Raw genomic sequence first — 21,667 nt, forward strand, 5'->3', positions numbered from 1 at the left:
GCTTGTGAATTACAGGAAATACAGGGCCAAATTTGCAAAAGAATCAGGTGAATAGCTACAGAATTGGAGCACTTTTTTTTTTCCTTTTTTTTGCATTCTTCCCTGCCCCCAGTGGTACATCTACAAAAGCTCTGTGACGGCACAAGAAGTGGCTGGAAAGTAGGTTAGGCATAAATATGAGCACAGTCTGGGTGCACAGAGATCTGGGGAGTCCACTGGTGGGCTACAGAACATTTGGCCACTTTACTGCTCGTGCTGCAGAAATGCCCTGAGGCCATCCTTTAGATCTGCTCCATAATCCAAGCGCAAATGTGGTATCATTTGACTGGTAAACAAAAATGTACAGTGGAGATACTCAAAACAATGCAAAGTTTTAGGGGGGGAAAAAAAAAAAAAAAAAAAGATGATAAAGTCTTCCTGCTTTGGGCACTTTTGTTTGGAATAAAATTGTAAAATTCTGATGCTATTATTGAGTGTCTTTTCCACGGATCAAAAAGGCTGTTCTGAGCGGAAGAGCTTTGTCTCCCTTAAAGTCCTTTCCTTTCAGAAGGGTATACAAACTCGTGTGACAAGGACTAGCCAATGCTCCTCCATCCTGCACTTTCGGAGTGTAGCATATASCTAGTTGGTAAGGAAAGGTAGGAGCAATGGGAAACTTAAAATTCTTTGAGTCCTCTGCTTAAGGAATGTCTTCCTAAAAATCCAAGCAGTTCATCTGAAAGCTTCTTTTCTACTCTTTGTCTGTCAGAGAATTTCAGTAGATTTAAGAAGTATGGCATTTCTCTAAACAGAGCACGGCATGTTCGCTTCCTTAGATGATGCTCTGTTGGTATATTTTATTTTTGCTTTTTGCTTCAGATGGTGGTCTTACACTGAAGTAAGRCCAATTGATCTGTGACTCTTAAGACTGCCTTTTTGAAGATTTTCTCAAATCTTACTTTTTCTCTTTTTTTTTTCATAGAAGTGTGCATTTCCTCTTACTTATCATTTTACTGTTTATTAACTTTTGCAGTGCTTGGTCCTGGCAATTTCTTGGGTTTTTTTGTCAGTTTCTTTAAGATTCTCTTCTTTTGACAACCTGATCTCTGATATTGCCTTCTGTTTATTATCTGAAAATAATTGGCTCAGAGAAAGGCATCTCCACAGTGAATGCAGATGCAAAGAAATTGCTTCATTTTTATGCAATATTCTTAATTGTTCTCTTTATCTTTAGTGGTCCAGTGCCTGACCAAACCATATGCAAGCTCTTTGAAATTGTGTGTGTACAACTGCATATGTGTGGGGGAGGGATGGAGGACACATTTATAATTCAGAGCTGGGAGACTGTTGCAGAATGCCTTTTTCTTGTCATTTTACCAACCAGCTTCTCCAAACCTTTAACTTCCCATCTCATTTTCTTCTGGCTTGAAATACACAGCTGCTGATAAGGGAAAAGAGTATGCAACTCCCTGCAAATTGCTCACTTATTTGGGGATCTGAGAGTATACTACCCATTATTTATTATTGTTAAATGGGGATAACTTCTCTTGCAGTTTTCCATAATAAGATGTAGGCTCTCCTTTTACCACTGAGCTGGCCAATATTATAAACCTGTTAGATCCTTTTCAGATTTGGAAATGTATTATTCTAGATGATGCTATACTTACTGTGTCCTTTCAGTTGTGTGTCTCACAGATTTTTCTCCTGCTCTGTCCTGTCTGCGTAGTTTCTGGCCAACACAAATGTAGTCTTACCTACACAGCTGCTAAGAGGTGGACTGGCAGCACCTGGGGACTCCATACAGATGTCTCACATCAGTCCAGCGAGACCTTATTCTTGTTAAACTTACACATACTTTATTAATTATGTACTCATTCTCACTACTGTGCTAAAAGTTCAACAAGTCCAACAGAAAGAAGCAGGCATATTCCAAATAATCTTTCTTCCAGTCCCAGGAATTCTATACTTGCTKTTAAGTTTCTTGAACTCCTTCTTTTCCTTACTTATCTGCCCATTTTGAGGCTGGATGTAGCCACAGTAGAGAGTCCTAGAGGTTGGCCACCTGACCTGCCTAAATATTTGAGATGCATTTCTGAGAACAGATTAATAAAAATGATCTTCTCTTCATTCAACAAAACACAGCTCCATTTCAATAGATAAATGGCATGTAATTTTGTCCTTCCTTCAAGATAAATTTCCCATTTAATCTCCACATTTCTGACTCACTCAGAGAATTTCAGAATGTCAGCCATAACCTCTGAGTGAAGCAAGCGCTCAGCTGGGCATATAGGCAAGACTTTTGAAAACAAGTGTCATAATTTCCCCAGTAATTTGAGAACTGATCATCTGCATGGATCCCTTTCATGCATCAATACGTAATGTACCATAATGACCTGAAAAGATTCACTCCCAGAGTGAATTTCTGAATTGAGAACAGAGCCAAACCATCCTCTGCCTTGTGGGAGCATATAAAGAGGCTTTGATGTTTCAAGGATTTCACAGCCCAACAGGTGCACAAAGAATGGGAAAGGAGGAAGACAAAGTCAGGGATGGAAGTGAATTATTCAAGGCCATGCACCAACTTTGTGGCAGAGCTGGAGAGGTAAGACACAGTCAGATGGCTTGTGCCTTCTCTCCCATTAAAATCAAACTTCAGGGCATATGTCATTAGCATGCTGCATTCCCTAAGCATTTTCCCCAGTGAAAAACATTTTGTTGCAAAGAGGTGGAAAGACTCAATGGCTTCAGTTGCATATAAGATCTCCCTTTCATTCATAGTCTCTATTTCTTTAGCCTATGATGTATTACCAAAGATGTCCAAACAGCTATGTAGACTATAAGGCTGATGGTAAACACGGAGCTGCAGCCCAACAAAGATGTTTCTTAAGTTTATCTATGTGACCCCTAAAGAATATTACATCTCATTACACTATACACTTTCACATCTGCTCCAGGCTGGACGGTGCCCTCCTCCCTGTGACATCTTTCACTGCAACCAAGCTCCTGACTAAAGAAATAAAGTGGCTCCATCCATTCCGCGCAGTTAAGGTTAAAGAGATGCACTCGGTTCTAAATCTTGGCTGCTACCACTCTCTTGACCTCTGGCCTGCCTGAGCACAGCTAAGTTTGATGGGACCATGCCAAGCCGTCTTCTGTAACCCATGAGTTGGTTAATATACTCCCATTTCTCATTTAGACAGCCAACAGAGGCAAAAAAGGCAGCAGGGCAACAAATGCTGTCTCCTGCAAATGCTCTGTAATAAATTGCTCTTTCAGTAGTGCAGAAGACAGATTTTTCTTTCTTTTGCCTCTTTCCTCCTTCTGCACAGAAGTCACCAATGAGAAGCCCGCTTTCCCACCTGGCCCCAGCTGACTGTGCCCATAAATTTGCCTATGCAATGCCTGTTTACGGGTCGCTGACGGAACAGGGAGACGGGTGTGTTTTCTAAGCACCGGGTAGATAATCACGGTAATTGATGTTTGGAGCTGCTAGCTCCTAGGAGCATAGGGTCTCTTTCTCCCAGTGAGGCCCTGCTCCATGTTATCAGTCCAGCCCATAATTAAATATCACTCTTTTACAATATGTTTCAGGCTCCTTAATGAGTCTAAAGCAGAAATAGTCACCTCTTTCCCCTTTGAGCTTTATTTGCTTGTTATTAAACAATGTTATTGAGCTGCCTTCTTTCTCTGTGTTGCCAAACCTGCATCATTTCCGTTTTATAATTGCACAATTAGAGTCACTGCTTTGCTTTCATACATCAGCAGGACCTGAGCGAGGGAGCTCAAGAGGGAGAGAGAAAGAGGGGAAAAAAAAATCAGGTGTTCACAGACAACTCAAATGCATCTTATTTTCATTAACTACCAGATTTTGCAAAATGGGAAGCTATTTATCATGATCTGTTTTCTACCACCACCCACCCCCACCACCCCACTCGGGTGACTTTCGCAATGACCTTGTGCTGTATTGTTAAGGGTCCAATTTGCTCATTGTTACTTGCCTGCATAATTCCGTGCACCTCCCCCACCATCTTTTTTTTTTTTTTTTTTCCCAAGCAAAATCCAGTCATTTAYATTCTGAGACTAAATGGTATTCCTCCTCCCCTACAGCCTCCCCCAAAAAAGAAAGGGAAAAAAAAAAAAAAAGAGAGAGAAAGAAAAAGCACTAGCAATCTGTATAACACTAGTAATTCCTCCTAACAAATTTCCACRGATGCCCCGCTCCTTGCACAAATGCACACACGCTCCCGCTCACACACACACATAACGCTCCCACACGCACACCCTTAAGCTGCTCTAAGCAGTGTATTAAGTAGCTGAAGAAAATCCATTCACATTCTGCTGTGTCGCTTTCTTCTCAAGTCATGAACCCATCACAGACTTTTTCTAGCTGTAGGTTGCCACGGTGAAGATTTACAATGCCAGTTATTCATACATCTGCCTTCTCTTTTTTCCCCCCTTATTCTTAAATCCCTTGGGCGAGGGCAACCTTGATACTGAGACTCGTAAAATTCATGCAGGCTTATCATCCTTGGTGAAGGCTTCAGGCATGCATTACCGTATCCAACTGCCTGCTCACCGCCATGACAGAGCTGGGCCTATAGGTTTTATTTCTAACCGAGGGGAAATGTGTTAATGTGTGAAAGAGAAAAAGAAAGCTTAAACGTTTGGAGGAAAACTAGGGGAAAAAAAAGAAAGAAAGAAAGAAAGAAAAAAAAAACTACAGCATTACCTATTTCTCTTAATGACTTTTAAATTTGTTTTAATTACTTTACTCCCTACAGAATGGCATAAATTTGAAATTGCTTTTTTTTTTTTTTTTAAAGGCATCCTTTAATTTGTGTGGAACAGTGTTGTGAAAGTCCAATCACATTGCAGTGTGGAAGTACAGTATTAATACAGCCTCTGAACTCCACATCAAAGTAATGAATACAACAAACCTGGAATGAATTTTACACATAAATTTTGAAGTCTTTTCCTCTTATTTTTCTTTCCTTTTTCTTTTTTACTTTTGTACTTTTTGAAGGGTCCTGATCAATAACCCGAAAAAGAAATCCTTTCTTGAGTGATGCTGAAAGGGACTTGAATGTATTGATTTTACAAAATAAAAACAAAACTAAAAAACAAAAGAACCCCTAGCAAATTTTAAGTCTTCATTTACAAAGTCACAGGTTAAACACAGAATGCCAAAATGCAAATCACTGTGATTACCATTTTGGTATCTTCATAATTTCCTACAAGATTATTCACATTTTAATATCTGTTGGGTCCTTTCTGAGTGTTGTTTCTAAGGAGGATGGAGGGATGTTCTACAGAGGGCCTAGGGATGAAAATAGAGGGTTTTGTTTCAAAGTTTTTTGTTTCTTTTTTTTCAATAGGCCAAATTCATACCATAATTGCTCTAGTTTTCAAGAAGATAAGTTGCTGGATGTTGTGTTTAAAGGACTACACTCTTATTTTTTCTAGGATGAACACACATAGCTCTAAGTCTATACTTTCATTTTACTGTGTGTTTTGAAATGAGTTGTGATCTTAGGAAGCTGAACAATGCTACGGAGCTATAAGCATCCTAAAAAATCTTCCAAAGTGATTTTGCCTTTGCAAGTGAGACCAACACAACAGGTAAAAGWTACAGTCAAAATGATACAAAGCTAGATGCTACCTTCAGAAGATGCCTAGGTGCATGGCAGACTTCTTATGGAAAATTGTGACTTGCAGTTTCAGAAGGTAGCAGTTTTGAAGCCACAAAATTATTCAGAGAAATGAAACCACATGTCCTTTGAGAAGTCGCACCCCATTATCCTCATCCTTTTTTCCCATCTTACGTTTTATTGTTGCTTTGAATGTTTCAAAACTGTTTCAGCCATTATGCTGTCAAAAGTGTCTTTTCAATCTCAGATCCATATCTTCTGACATCTGAAGACAGTTACAACAGAAAAGAAGCTTGTGTTGATGTTACTCAGTCAGCATTAAGTTGTCACAAGTGCTGTCTCACTTCATCTTGATGGTGATGCCTAGAGCCCACTCACACCACCACCTGCCTGCACAAAGGTGACAACCTTGTTTTCATGATGAAGCAATATTTGCAAAGCTCTGCTACCAGGTCCACAGGGCCCTGATAGCAGCTCAGCCTACCTAAATCAGCATTTTCCAGAACAAAACATCCATGCAAGACTTCTAGTGGTTTGAATTAGGAGCATCAAAGTGCAGAATGCAAAATCTGTATGGGAGGAGATTCTTCTCCTGCTCAGATTAGTCTTTAAAGGGAGGGGTTTGTAAACACATTTCTGGACAACCACAGAGTTATTCATTCTGGCCAAGGAAGGTGCTTTCTGGCCATCTCTCTCATGCTGAAGAGGAAGTCCATCATACACCTGGAGGGATCACAGGGAGTTCACATGTCTTGCATGGAAGCCAGAGGCAGAGGAGAGAAATTCTGCACACCTAAACCTAGTGTCAATTTACACTACTAAGTAAATTAAGCACAAATACAAGTCTAGGCACTAGGAAGTGACCTGGCGATGACAACAGAGATGCCACTGTTGGGGTTTGTGTACTCTGGACATTCCATGTGAATGAACTCTGTTAGCTGGGACAGATGCCCATTCAGTACCTGGAGCAGATGACACTTTTTCTCCTTTCATGCTTTTTCTCCTTGAAGAAATGTAGGAAGGGATGTAGTTCAGCCAGGTTGGTAACCTCTAAGCATCACTTCTATTTCACCATATACATGTTTTGTGAATTTGGCCACTTAATTTTGCTTCCATTAGAACCTGCATAAAGCATAGGGTTATGTTTCACCCAGTCAATAGACTCGATAGTTCCTTGTAGTTGTTTCTCCTTGCTGTTGTCCTAATTCTCTGATTGTGGATCCATTACACAAGATTCTCCAAATCAGACAGAACTCATCAGAGCTGCTTTCCATTTAGGAAGACTTAATTGAAAGTTGTTTTCCCCAAATCATTCCATTCTAATATTCCATATGAACATTTCATTCTGGATGATGGTTGACCGATTGAATGGTCAAKCATATTAAGTACAGACCTTAATATATTGCTGAAGATTCGATTAAATTCAAGGCCTTCAGTACATGAGAATTATAGGCTGCCGTAAAGAAAAAATATTAATATTTGAGTAATTTCTTCTAATCAGTTTATTCTCAGGCATGTTCCTCAGTATTAGTAAAAAATGTGAAATTTATATATTTTTTAATTCCATTTTCATCCTGCTGCATCACTTATGCGATGGTATTTGTCTGTATTTCAAAGGTAATAAAGGAGTTATGTCAGCAATACCATGTGTATTTTCATCACATGTAGGGTATACTAAGTGGCAGGGAAACTCTGAAGCAGAAAAGAAATAGCACAGTAATAATAATTTAAAAAAAAAACATATATTGCAAACCTGGATCACTATTATCTTGGCACATTGTTGTGGTGAGAAATGAAGAGAGAGTATCCTGAYCCCACGAGCTCAACGGAGCTTGCTGTTACTGTGCTGTTCTTGATGCTCAATGAGCATTTGGATCTTTCTCGTACAATACGGCTGACAGCCATCACTGAAAATCTGATGTCAACTATATGGCCAACTATATGGGTTTGGGCATTGTCATGTATAAATTATCCCGATAAAATTGCACAAATATTTTGTTTACTGTAGAATTCTAAGTTTTGGATTTGGGGAACATACTGTTATTTAATTTTGAAAACCAGAGTCCTTAGTAGTAGTTGCAGAATTATAAACAATAACTACCTATCAGTTCAGTCCATACTGTGACTACTTATGGATGCATAAAGTATACAAAGACTTGATGAAGTCCCTTGTGCAGCATCCCCGATTTGGCAGTATTTTGTTTATGTTATGACAGGAAAATTTGAGTAGCATTATAGCTCCAGGAAAATGTACCAGTCCCAAAAGGCTTCATACCATTTCAGTAGTCACTACCCAATAAAACAAAACTTGTAGTGAGCCTAGAAAGGGCTTGTTGCCTTAAAGTTAAAAAGAAAACAGTAGAGAGTTAAAGTAATCAGTAGAGAATTTGGGAAGTTTTTGCTTTTAAAGGCAAGCAGATTTAGGATTAAGCTTCTCTGTACTGTAATCCCATGTCATAGTTATTGCATGCTAGTTCTGCTACAAGCATTCAAAACTGCATCTGCTTGACTACTCCTCCTTATCCTTAATGAATAATAGTTTTTTTKGGGGGGAGAAGATTATATTGAGAGACCAATATAATGTTCTCTCAAAAAGAGTTTTTGGATGGTGGATATCCTAGTTCATTTATATGTTTAGAAACAATCCCTTGAATATATGAAAAGAAAAACAAATCATCTGCTGGGACTCAAAGATATGTTTTCTTTTCAGATTTTCTGTGTATGGTAGATGTGATATTTTTTGTTCCATATTTGCTGGCAAATAAGGTGTGAGAAGTCTAGTGTTTGTTACCCACCTGTAATTTATTTGAGCAACTTGTCTTTTTTTTGGAGGCTACATTTCAAGTTAGTTTTTGTCAGAGAGCCCAGAGCTTTTAGGCTTGGTCACTTGTCACACATAAGTAACAATCAATTTTTATGAGATCTCTRTGTGCTTTTAACTTTGGATTTTTTCTTGTTTGTTTGCTTTGATTTGCTTTTCTTCCCATGCTTCTTGTATGTTTTGTTCAAYATTGGGAATGTGATTAGTAGATTAAAAGGTACTGCTCATGCTAATAAAGACAGCAAAGAGAAAAGGAGRCAGAAAAGATAGTTGTTCATGGACATGAGGTTGGATTCTCTAAAAAAATAAAGCAGGGACAGGCTTATACCTGCTATATGTAGGAGCTAATTTAGGATAGCACTAATGAGAGCTTGTAACTATATAGGTCTCCCTCAGTTTAAATGTGTTTATGAGGTGTAAGACACTGAAGCATCAAGCAAAAAATTCTCCATTTTAGGTGGCTTTAACAGGTGGCATGGCTAGTCCTTGAATTATGGTCATGTCACAAGTGTGTTAGAAAGAAGGATAGCAAGGGACTATCCCTGGATTTCTGCTACGCTCATTTTCACCACAGCTCCCTGAAAACCCAGAATGTAAGTGTAAGGCTCTTGTAATTTTCATTGGATGTTAAATCCATACTGCAGAGAGGAAACATGTGGCTTCTGGACATTTTTGTTTTAACTTTCCTGCCTTTAACAGATAGTAATGCCTCTTGTTTTTAAAGTGTTTACTCATAGGAGTAAATTTTCTTGAATGGATAACATTTGAAGGACAGGATTTTGAGATGAAAAGGTGCTCTCCAGGGCAAATATGTATTTAGCCTGTCTTTTACAGCAGCCTTGCTTGTCAATACCTCTGAGCAGAAAATAAATATGGCATATAGCATGTTTTCTACTGTCCATGTGTTTGTTTTTTCCACATGTAAACATACGTATAACCCTGCATGCTATACATACAATAACAAGGAGAGAAAGAAAAAGGTAAGAGATGATAAAAGATGAAAAAAAWTCAGATATTTTGAAATGAAAGGTGGTCCACATATTTTTGCATGTGGTATTTCATTTATTAAACTTTGGGTGGCATCATCTTAGAAGGAGATGGTTTGCACTTTCCTTATTTGCATTACACAGCGCACCTGGTAGAAAGGATATTTAAGTAGTGAAGGACTTGCAGCATTAGTAATTAATAGGTCCCATTATGCTAACTCTCATGCAAGTTTAGGACATCTTAGATGCTAGATAAGAGATGAATAATTTGAAGTAATTTTCCTGTAATCATGCCAATCACTTCAGCAAAGTAGTTATTAAATGAAACAGTATTATGATGAATTATAGGACATCTATTGAATATCTTTTCTTATCATCTACTTATAGTGCCTGATGCTGAAAAGAGGCAAACATGTGAATGCTCTTTTCCAGTAAAATATGCACACTTCTCACTGTAAATAATAGTTTGTTTAGCAAACCTTGTTTTTTAATGAGGCTTGGGACAGATTTGTACTAGATTCATGCTCTTCGCTGCTCGAAGAGATCATCTAGTTTTACCTTTTCTTTAAAGGTAGATATTAGCAAGAATGAGTCACCACTGATGACAAGGAATTCTTCTAGTTCAAATTTGCTGAAGTGATTAAATATTATTTATCTAATTAAATGCTCAAAACAGATCATTATTGAAAGGAATAAATTTAGTGGATTTGTTGAGCAATGTTAGCTGAAATGTAACTGCACATCATTTGACTTTTTAACATTTTATTATATCTAATAAGTCTTTCTGTGCTTAATTAAATCAACTTATTTTTTACAGCTAATTTAACATGATTTCATTTTAGTTACAGCTTTTGCATCAGATATGTAGAAAGCCAACTGTATACCCAAATTAAACTTGTGCTACTCAGGTGCTCTGCTGCACTTCTTATCTCTGTAGTTACTATTGATTTCTTGGCTATTTTGGGGTTTTATTTTCTTTTGATGGAAAAAGGTTACTCATTTTTTAATTATAACCTATTTAAATACTACAGTAAAAAATATGTATACCATATGGTCATAAAACATTTAATAATTCTGTTACATGTAACAAGCTCTGAAAATCAACTTTTTTTCTTGGCATAGGTCTTTGCCTTGTGGCAGCAAATGCCAAAAAGGAATGCAAGATTAATTCTACTCATAGCTGTCCCAGCAACATAAACAGTTCATGTCTGGGTGAAGATAGTGCATGCAAATCTTTTAATTCATCTCAGATATACTGAGATGTCTTTATACTTTTATATTGTCTTTGTATTTTTACATGTTGTTGCAAGATTTTTGAATCTGGCTTTAGTTTTCCTAAGGTTAAAAATAATAGCAGTAGTTCATTGGCTTCATCCCTTTAAAAACTTGTGAGAACTCTGAGCTCTTTTCTGAAACCCACTATGAGGGTAGGATTGAGTGGGAAGGGGGAAATTCAGATAACTTGCTGACGACTGTAGCTGGCTTGAATCAGTTTCAGTCCTTTGAATGCAGAATTGGTACTGGCCCTGGCTAAGAGAGCAGAACCAGCCCTTTAACACTTCTACATTGATCAAAAAGTACCATCTATGGGGTTTGGTCAGCCTGCGTGCTGACTAAATTTTTCCAAAGAGTTGCATTAAGAGAGATTGTCTATTCAGAATTTGACCAAAAAGAGAAAAATTCGCTGTGTGAGTAGATGGGAGCTTTTATTGTCTAATCTGCACATGCATTTTTGTTCCCTCCCAAATATCTGCCTGTTTTTCAGAAAAACCTCATAAACGCTTTTCAAGCTAGCTGTGGAGCAGCATGAATTTCATAATGCACATCACTAGCTCTCAGCAGAATCACTAGTTTTCAGCCTGCACAAAAATAACACTGCACCAGGCAGCTTAAGCCCCAGCGTGCAAGACAGTCCAAGCAGGCATTTTTGCACACGTGCTTTTAACACACTCCTGTGCCTGCGACCACTGCCCATTTCTGCATACACACAACACCGCCTGGCACTTGGGCCTCACCCCCCCACCAGAGCAAGCGTTCAGGATTGCAAATTTGGCCAAAGGATTTTTTTCTCCCCCCCTTTTTTTTTTTTCCATTACYCTCAAACATTTCCTTTCACCTCCAACCTCTAGGCAGGGCCACAGCTTTCCCTTTGGAGCAGGGGAATAAAAAGACGTGGGGCCATGGGGACCGGCTGTGCCTGACCCCCAGGGCCCTCCTGTCAATCACTGCCTCCCCATCCCTTGCTCGCTTTCACACCCGGCAGCTGTACCCATCGCTGTCAACCAGGTAACAACCGGCGCACAATAGAGGCCTGAATGCCTGGTCTAGACACTCTTTTAGCCACTTATTTGCTGCTCTTGGCAGCTGTTGAAGCATAAATAAGCAGTTTGTAATCAGAAAGCTGACATCATTGCAGCTCAGCTGAGAGGGGGAATTGTTGCTGGGCACTGAGCTGCTTTCCCCCCGCTTCCCGGCCCGGCCCCCTCCCTCGCTCCGGCCGTGACAGCCCATTCTGGGGTGGCGAGGCAGATTTCTGCCCTCCAAGCTGGCTTTTTCCTTGTCTTCTTAGCACATAGTGAGGCAGGCCCCAGAAAGCTGAGCTTAAAATAACAAAAATCAAAATTCAAAAAAAAAAAAAAAGAAGAAAAAAGAAAATATGTATATATAAAAAACACCATGGAGTGCATCACCTGAAAATAAATGGTTCTCGCCGACACACCTTCAGAAAGCACTTGAAAGCTGCGAAATATTTCACATTTTAAGTCTTAATGGAGTGACCATAAACTGAGCAGACRGGTTGGGAATGTGACCTGCCCCAATTGGTGTTTTTACGTTTTCTTTCACCTTTCCATCCCCTGGAAGGGGTGAGGAGGCAAGAGCAGCTTTGCTAGAGCCGAGCAAACACTTTCTAACAAACTGGGTTTGGTGTCAGCGCGCCTCTGTCGCTGCTTTTGAAATGCTCGGTTCCTCGTCTCAAATCCTTGCAAACATTTGTTGTTTGAATGCATTTCATACACTTTTAACACTTTTTCTTCCCCTCCCCCTCCCCACTACTTTATGGATTGGTCGTAAACAAGTTCACTGGGCAAATTTGACACAATATTTGAAACTCAAGCTGGGATCGTGTGACGCGATTGGCCACGTAAGCCACATGCTCTCCCTTCTGTGCCCTTACTGGGTGAGCACGCGGGCATATCCAGGGCAAATATTTGCACATGCAAATTTGGGATTCGTTTTCCACAAACACTTGCACGTATGACTTTCAAATTAGCTTTCTGCGAGCATTCACGCTGCTAAGACACTCTAGTTCAAATATTCATAGAAAGGGAACATAAAAGGGCCACAGGTTTAGGTGATTTCATTTAAAAAAAAAAAAAGAAAAAATCAACAGAATATTAATGTCGGAGTCTTTGTAGCATTTTGTCCAYTTCTGTCGTTTTCTGGCCCGACCTCCTTTAATGCTGAGAACCAGTACCGCGTTCATGCTGTACAGAGCAGCAACAGCAAATTGTGCTGCCTTGAATATATAGTTAAAACATAAACTTTACAATCTGCAGTGCATTTGCAGCTGCTTATTGACAGGAAAGTAAAGCGCAGCATGTAACCTTTAAAATACRTAATCCATACCAGGTCTCAAATCTTTCCCTTGTGTTCCATTCAGTCCTAACTGTGGATAGCTGCAGCAGCATAGAGGAAGAGGCAAAGGACTTTCCAAGTTTCTTTTTTTTTTTTCCCCCCCAAAAAAAAACATTTGGGGAAATATTCCTTTATCTACTTGTGTGCACTTTATGCATGTGATCACTAAGGTTGTTCAGGCATCTCATCTGAGTSGTGCAGAGCACACATTCAACCAGAGATGTGCCCAAGCTCGCAAGAAGTCTGATGTAACCGCCTGTTGGTGCACGGGAGCAGAGTGAGTGTCTGCAGGGTTCGCTGGYTACCTGATATACCTCCAGGTAGCTCCGTCTATCTCCAGTTTCAACAAAAAAGAAGGCCAGTTCAACAAAAATATTGACTTTAGATCTCCCAAAGGCTTTCTAGTATTAGTTTGCTCTAAGTAGCTCATGATTTAGAGTACAAAGGCATTTCCAGAATGCATGTTTAACAAAATGACATAGCAGATAATTGAAATTTATTTGCAATTTTCAAACTACAATAAACACAATTCTCCTTTTCTTTCATTAATAATCGCACGGCTAATGCATAACAATCCCTCTGCAGCTTTTACAAGCAAACTTGAGCTGCTGTGTTGTAATAGCTGGAAAAGTTAATGTAGCTTGAACAAGGTTCCTAATTGTCCCTGTCTCTGTCATATTTGTCTACTTGAATGGTCCTAAATACCACAGCGATTAATTACTACAGAGCAGGTATTACAAGATGTTATCATCCTTTCCCAACTGTCTGGGTGAATGGAGAGAGGCAGTAGATTGTTGCAGTGTTTCATCTTTGCACTTCCTGTAAGGCACTTTAACCAGAAGATTTAATGTGTCAAAGTTAACTGCGTTCTCTAGCAGATATTCACATTCTAATTAAAGATTAAGAACGTAGTACATTACACTGTGATTTGTCATACATGGCTTGTTAAATAGGAAACCTACCGGGATTCCCTAACATTTTATAAACATTATTCAGGGCTTTTAATGTGGGCAAAGGAAAAGATTATTCAGCTGCTCTGCAGAGAGGAGGCAGGTCATTCTCCTCCCCCCTTCCCGAGCTCCCCCCACTCCCTCCAAATAAATAAAGAGGAAAACTCAGGCAGTTTCCACATTGCAACTCTGAGGAGTTCTTTAAAGTATTTGTCTCCATGTGCTCATGGAGAAATACGAACATATATGTGCACACAAACACACATCCTATACATTATATATGCTTATATGTCTTAATTATTTTTTGGCATTTTTCAACTTTTGCTGCCAGCTATGTGTACTGAGATGGGAAGTCTTTGTTTGAATTAAAGTGGCAAAGGCGGGAGGAAAGATGAAACAGTTTTTCAATATGCAGAATGTACTTTCAGCTGATTCTAGCAATGCTGAGCAGYGCACCACTTCCAGTATTAGTAGCAGAGGACTGGTTCACATTCTTTGATTGCCTGAGGAATAAATTAATGAGGTTACTGGAGACAGTGAGCATTTGCATATTCACGGATGCTTATTAGGTATAAAGTGAATGCCAGGTGCATTGAATTTTGGGAATACTAGCTTTGTTTTTGGTCTTCTATTTTTAAAGCAATCACATATTTCTTTTTTTCCCCAAAGTGGGCAGTTCTGTGAGAAAAACGCAGCATTTATAAAAATAATAACACGCACACACACAAAATCAGTAAAGACAAAGCCTAGCTATAAGGTATACATCAGAATAAATATGATATAGCATGAAGCTGGGGTCTATTTTAATATCTTGTTTGGAACAACAGTTCAGACGACTACAAATATAAAAACAGTTGTTCCAAGACATAAGGAGAACAAATGTTTTGTTTTTATACTGTGCTCCTTATGGATTTCTTGCTTTAAATAGCAAGAGGAGAACTCATTATGAAGTTACCTTCTATAATGCCCAATGCTTAATTTCAAAGCACCGATTTTGTAGTGCATTTTGCTGCAGAGAAGCTCAAACTCAGCCTGCAAAGCACAGAAGACAGAATTAAAAAATTTGCTCGACTGTTTCTCCAAGGAGTATTTGCACATGGTTGCATTGTTGTCAGTGACTTCCGTCACTGCTGTGTGAGAGCACACTGTGTGAATGATTTGCACTGTATCTCATTATTCTTGGAAGTTTTTATCTGTRTTGTTTATTTGGAATCGTTATCTCCTTTGCATTCTTGAGGATTTGATGGTTTTTTTCTTCCCCTTCTTTGCCTGCCCATATGCTATAGAGCACAGTATTAGCACTGCTTGCTTTAGCGTAGAAATATCTGTCAATTGAAAACATGTGTATTGTTTGTTCTGCCTTTTGCTTGTCCTTTACAGTGTAAGTACCAAGCGTATACATGTACATAGCATACAGGCTTACATGCACTGCACGCAGATAGACGCAAACACACATGCCCACACAGATGCGCACACACGAAATTACTGGTATCAGCAAGTCCCAAGCAGCTAGTGTAGCAAAATCAAGCGGTGATAAGTGTTTTCTTTGGATAATAATACGTATTTACAAACAGGCTCTATTCTGCCCCCTTGTCTCGCAGAATACCATGCTCAACTTCCCTCTCCTGGATGTTGCACTGTGTTGATCACTGCCCTGCCTCTGCAAATCCTATTTGAAAATCTCATTTGCAGCATAACTGACAACAAAGGCATTACATGGTGTATGCCCTGCATATTCTGCAGACTGTTCCTTGCCTTTGTAAGTTATTGCGAACTTCTGATGAAAATACTGTGTGATCAGTTGATGATCTTTTTTATTTATTAATAGTCTGTAAAATAAGTGTGTAATCAAAGAATGGGTGCTTTCTTAAAAGTGCAAGGTGGAGTGCATTAGATTAGTGGCACATAAAAGCAGATGTTCTTTACTGCAGTAGGCCTTTCTCTGGATTCTGTAGGAGGAAGGGACTTAAACAAAACGTTAAATTGAAGAGGATTCTGAGTTACAGTCCCTGCCACTGCAAGACACAGAATTCCTCTTTCTTTAGAGATGTATTTCGCTGTGTCTGTTCCCAAACTGTAATTGTGATTCATGATTAAAAAAAAAAAAAAAAAAGAAAAGAAAAATGATTTGATATTTCAGTGTCTCAGGGCAGCTTCTGAATAATTACATGCAAAATGATCTATTATATATTTATTGAAAATACTATTGCAGAGCCCAAATGTGCATTTTATTCAGAAAGGTCATATTTTAAAACATCCATTGTAGCTGATTCACTAACATCCAGGATTTTTTTTTTCCATACACACAGCACAGATTTTTTTGATTATGTAGATTTCTTTTTTTTTTTTTTTTCCTATTGCAGTTTCATATGCAAAGCATGCATCAGCCACATCCATGCTATCTCCTAAAGCAGTCATTCTGAAACCCAATCTGGGGACAGTGCAGACTAAATAAAATTTCATTTTGATTTGGCCTCCCGCTGAGAATGGGACTGCTTTGTTTCAGGCGGCAGAACCAGCAAGCCAGAAAGGTATGTCCTGTTTTGCATGGCTGATGGTGTGACTTGAGGATCACAATCAGGCCGTTCATGCTCCCAGGGCTCGGCATCTCATCCACATCCTGTACTGTCTTTCTCTTTTCCTTTCCATTTGCTTTCCTTCTGTGCCGCCTGCCGTCTACCTGCAGGGCAAAGCCATGGCAGACCCTCACACTATTGTTTACTTTGGCATATGTTTAATAGCTGCATGGCTGTTTCAGGGTAGGGTGGGTTTTTTTAATATATTTTTTTCCTTGCCTTTGTGCTTCTTTTTTGTCCCCTCCCTTACCCACGTTCACTTTCCTTATTTTCTAGGTGTTGAATACACAAACACTGACTTAAGGGAAAATTATGTAAGTCGTGCTTGCGATGCTTCAGAGATTTTACTAGAAGATGTGTAATGCAGAATTTTTATTGTAAAGCTGAGGAAACAGTTAACAGCTTTGAAGGACTCTGGTTTTCACAGCCCTTTAGAGCTGTTTAGGCAGAAAAGCAGTCACCCATTACAGTTAGAAGGGGAGAAAAAAACACTCTTAAGAAGGCATAAAACTGCTTTGCCATCCTCACACGCTTTATAGTTGCAAATGCAGCATTTGGTCAGGGGAATATCAGTAAATATTGCCCTGTCTAAATATTAGTGTTTACCTTAAAAGCCAGTTTGCATTCCAGGAGAAACTGGACCGCATGCTCCTTGCTGCTGCTGCTGCCCCATCTTTTGGAATAGGAGCTGCCAGTCAGGGAAATGACCCCTGTTTTATCCTCGGAAGCAGCTTTTGGACAAGGCAGCAGGATGCCTCTGAAAGACCCTGTGTGATGGAAACTTCTCAAAAGTGGATTTTTCTGTCAAAGCTGCACTATGCTATACTGTGAATATTTGGGGGGAAAAAAGTTTTTGTCTTAAAATCGGTGTAAAACCTCRGACAACGAGCAACATTTTTTTCTGATTATTCTGTATTTTCATATGGAYAATGCCCTTTTTTTCTTTATAAGATAAAATACAACGATAACACCAAAGAAAAATTCAATTTTTCTACCTCCAGAGTTTAACCAAAAAAAAAAAAAAGAGAAATAGTATATAGCACAGAGCACTGACATTGTATAGGAATCTGTTTCTTTAAGGTGATTTGCAAATACAAAATTATTACTGTATGCAGTTTGTTCTTGTGGGTAAAATTAAGACTGCTARGTTGTTCCACAAAATCTTATGGAATATATATAGTCAATTACAACACTTGCTGTTCAGTTTAGCACATTCTACTTCCCACTCTTATATGTTACTCCAATTCTATGACTTTCATCTTTTAACTTTTTCTGAGATGGTCAATGGGGCAAGCCCTTGGTGCAGCCATGTGGATCCTTAGATGACGGTTTCCTAACTTTAAAAATCATTCCTTCCCCTCTTCCTTAACTAAAAAGGGAAAGCAAAACAAAAAAAAAAAAAAAAAAAAAAAAAAAGCCTTGGGTTAGGTGCATCCAGCAAAAGTTTGGAGGAAGAAAGAAACAAGAAGAATATGATGCCTCTGTGGCCTGCCTGTGCATATAGATAGGCCAGATATTAGTTTCAGCTGCATGCATTAAGCTCACTGAACTCCATGAGGTTTTTCTGCCCATAGCAGAGGGCAGGATCTAGCCCTCCATGTTTTGTTTTTCAGAGGTGTTTACAAAGTGAAATACAGCTTGAGAAGACTTTAAAGAAGCTATTTGTGGCAGTGCCACAATTTCCTTAACAAATTGGAGGCAATAAGAAAACTACAAAGAGGCTATAAGGAGCAAGAATTACAGCTTTTTAAATGCATATAGTGGGGAAAATGATCAGCTCTGTGTATTTTCTTCTCAGTATCTCTAATCCTCCTGCTTCACCCCTCAGGTATCATTGGGATGTTTTCCAAATTACCAACTCTGATTTGCAATCATAGCTTATAAAAATCAGTTTCAAGTTTATATTTACCATAAATTAATTTTAATGGTTAAATACAAGTTTTAAAAGAAATTAAACTCTAGGCATTGTGCTACAGTGTATCCTAATTTCTTCATGTCAGAACTCACAGCCCTAATAGGCTTTTTGTTGCATGAAGAATATTTTATGCTATATCAATTGCTGTACTAAAAAAAAAAAAAAGGGGAGCAGATATGCATGGATCACTTGGAAACAGGCAACATTTTTTATATAAAATACTTAAGGAAATTAATAGTAAGATTGTTTCTATATTCTCAGACTAGAAATATTTTGAGAAAAATGGTGCTTTTCACAGTTTAGAAAAAACAGCTAAGCCCCAGAGTACTCTTGCTGTACTGGAAATATTTTTATTAATTACATACCTGCTATTTATAACTAGAATTTAATGCATATATTACTCCTGTGTTCTTAGGAGATGAGAGTATATTTTTTAGATTTCTCTATTGGAGCTATTACTTGTGGTCATTTTCTGGATCAGTAAAGGAATACGAACAAGTTTCAGAAGACTGTTTTATATTTACCACTCCCACAGGATGAAAACTATAAAGRTATTAGCCCGAAGTTCAGAAACAAAGGCCTTATTCTTAGATAGTTTTATAAGGTCACACTCGATGGACATAGTAGTGTTCTTCCTTATGTATACTTGTGTGCTTGAGAGAGGAACCAGATGCAAAATCCCAAATCAGCTGCCTTTAGCACACCATCATTGCAAGAAAACAGAATACTTCTTCATGTAACTCATTTAAGTATATATTTATTTTTTTTAATGCAAGAGATTTTAGTTTTCTTAGTTCTCTGACTTTTCTCTTAGGCCTTGTGCTTTTTCTGAACGAAGTGACTTGACTAAGAAAAGTCRGATCAGAAACTCTTGGTAGGAAACAGATCATCTAAACCAGAGAAGATGGCAAATCAGGAAGCTGATGAAAGAACTCAGGAAACAAGTACCCACTTGTGGCTTTATATATGTGCATACTTCTATATATATTAACTACATGGTGGTAGTATACACATGTATGCACATAAGAATATGTTTGTAAAGGCACAAAGATATATATATGAATGTGTGTGCATATACGCTTATATGGAACACAGTCCAGGTCCCAAGGGCCCACCAGTGATACATGAGCAGAGAACATTATTGAGAGCATATAGAAGATGATAAATTTTATGATCTGTGTATTTGTTATTCTCCAGTCCATTGCAAACTCTAGCAGCTCAGCAGCTGACTAGCTCTGAAAATTGTCCAGAAACAAATTARCTGTTTGCATAATGCTTGCATGTTGCCCAAAACCTTACTTGTTAGTAGGAGCCCAGACATGAAGACTTGTCTGTGGGATCAGGGCCTCAGGAYTTGGGGCTCGTCCCTTGGCCAAGCTAGGACAGACAACTTGGAGAAAGGTCTTTGATAACCCTGAACTTGGGATCTGCCAGCAGAAATAATGGGCAACTCATTGTCATTCCACTGCAACTCCCGCACTGATGCTCTTGCTTTGTACACCTGATTTGACCAACACTAATAAAAAAAAGGTCTGAAAAACTAGTAGCAGATACTATAAAATTACATATCAAAGGGTAATTGACTAGAAGCAGATACTATAAAATTACATATCAAAGGAAAGCAGTAATACCCTGTCAGCAAGTATAGGCCGGGGAAGCCATGATGTTCACAGGCCAAAAGGGATAAGGAGTGGAATTGCTTTGGTTTGGGATATTCCTACCCAATTCCCATTTAAAAAAAAAAAAAAAAAAAAAAAAAAAAGTCAGATCAAAGTCAGATTTTTAGATTTTTATTTTAAAGAAGTTTATGTTAGTCACAGAGTTCACTGGGGTCATGGTACGCTCTAAAAATGAACACTGCCAGTTAAATCCTCATTATGCCATGTTTCCGGCTTCCAAATAATCTTTCTTGACCACTAAATAAATAAATAAATAAATAAATAAATAAATAAATAAATAAATAAAGAGTGAAGATATTTTCATTATAAGGGAGATATTCTCCACTGTAATGACATGTTCTTCCTATAGCTCCCATTTTCCCATTTGAAAAATTAATAAAACAACCTAAGTAGCTGATGAAATGGCTGAATGTAACCACAAAACTGACTTTAGATCAAAGCTACAGAAGCAGAGCTAACAAGCTGGCATTGCCATTCTTTAGGAATAGAGGCAGAACCAAACAGCGTAGCCCAGCAGCTACTCTGGAAAATCTAATGTTTCCAGAACAAGGAGCAGAAGAGGTAGTTGGAATTCTTAAAAAAAGGTGACTAGAAAATCCTGTTATTTGTAACATATACACGCTAGAGGAAAATCCACTTTTGGGGTGACTGTATTAGAGCAGAGTTACACCCAGGGAGGCCACTTCTAAGAAGTATCTCTTGAGAGGTGCTCACAGAACAAAGGAGATCTGAAGTCTCAATAACCTAAGAGTTGGAAGATTATGTCAAAAAAATGCAGGTTGACCTCCTATGTACTGCAGCATATAAGTATGTTAAGATTTTAATTATCATGGTGCAAAAAGTGATCATGTATATTAGTTAAGTATCTATCATTGTTTTCATATTCAAGGTTGTAAAAAAAAGATTTTCAGCTATAAAATATGTGGTAGGTGGAAGAAACTGCTACTGAATATCTAAAGAATATTGTATAGCACAGAAATTAATTACAGATTTATGAAAGCGTGCTTTTCTTTATTAAGTGTTCTTTATCCTATGGAGGTAAGGAAGATTAGGTTGTAGCAGCATTATGTCCTCACAATAAAAACAAATATTTTCTCCTGCCTCTACTGCAACTGGTTATTCATTATATATAATTTTCTTTATTTTTAAACCTCTTTCCCTCTACCAGCTGTCTAACAAAGGCAAGGATGAAATATTCTCAGAATAAACTTTTGGAATCATTTGCATTCAATGGGGATATTCCAGTAGTAAAATAGTATTCATTAAAAGTTACTAGTGACGAACAAATCTCRGAAGACTCAGAGGAATGGTTCAAACAAGACAAATATAACAACAATATCAGTGCTTATCTACAGTATTTTGAAAAATACTCTATGTGCTGTTGTCCCCAGGAACCTCTTTATATTACCAGGATGGGGGGGTTGTCTTTTTAGTTAATATCTTCTAGCCTTACTTCTCTCCTCTTCTAAGGTTCCAT

Source organism: Nothoprocta perdicaria, unplaced genomic scaffold (assembly GCF_003342845.1).
Source record: "Nothoprocta perdicaria isolate Ctin4 unplaced genomic scaffold, notPer1 scaffold_144, whole genome shotgun sequence".
Classification (NCBI taxonomy): Eukaryota; Metazoa; Chordata; class Aves; order Tinamiformes; family Tinamidae; genus Nothoprocta; species Nothoprocta perdicaria.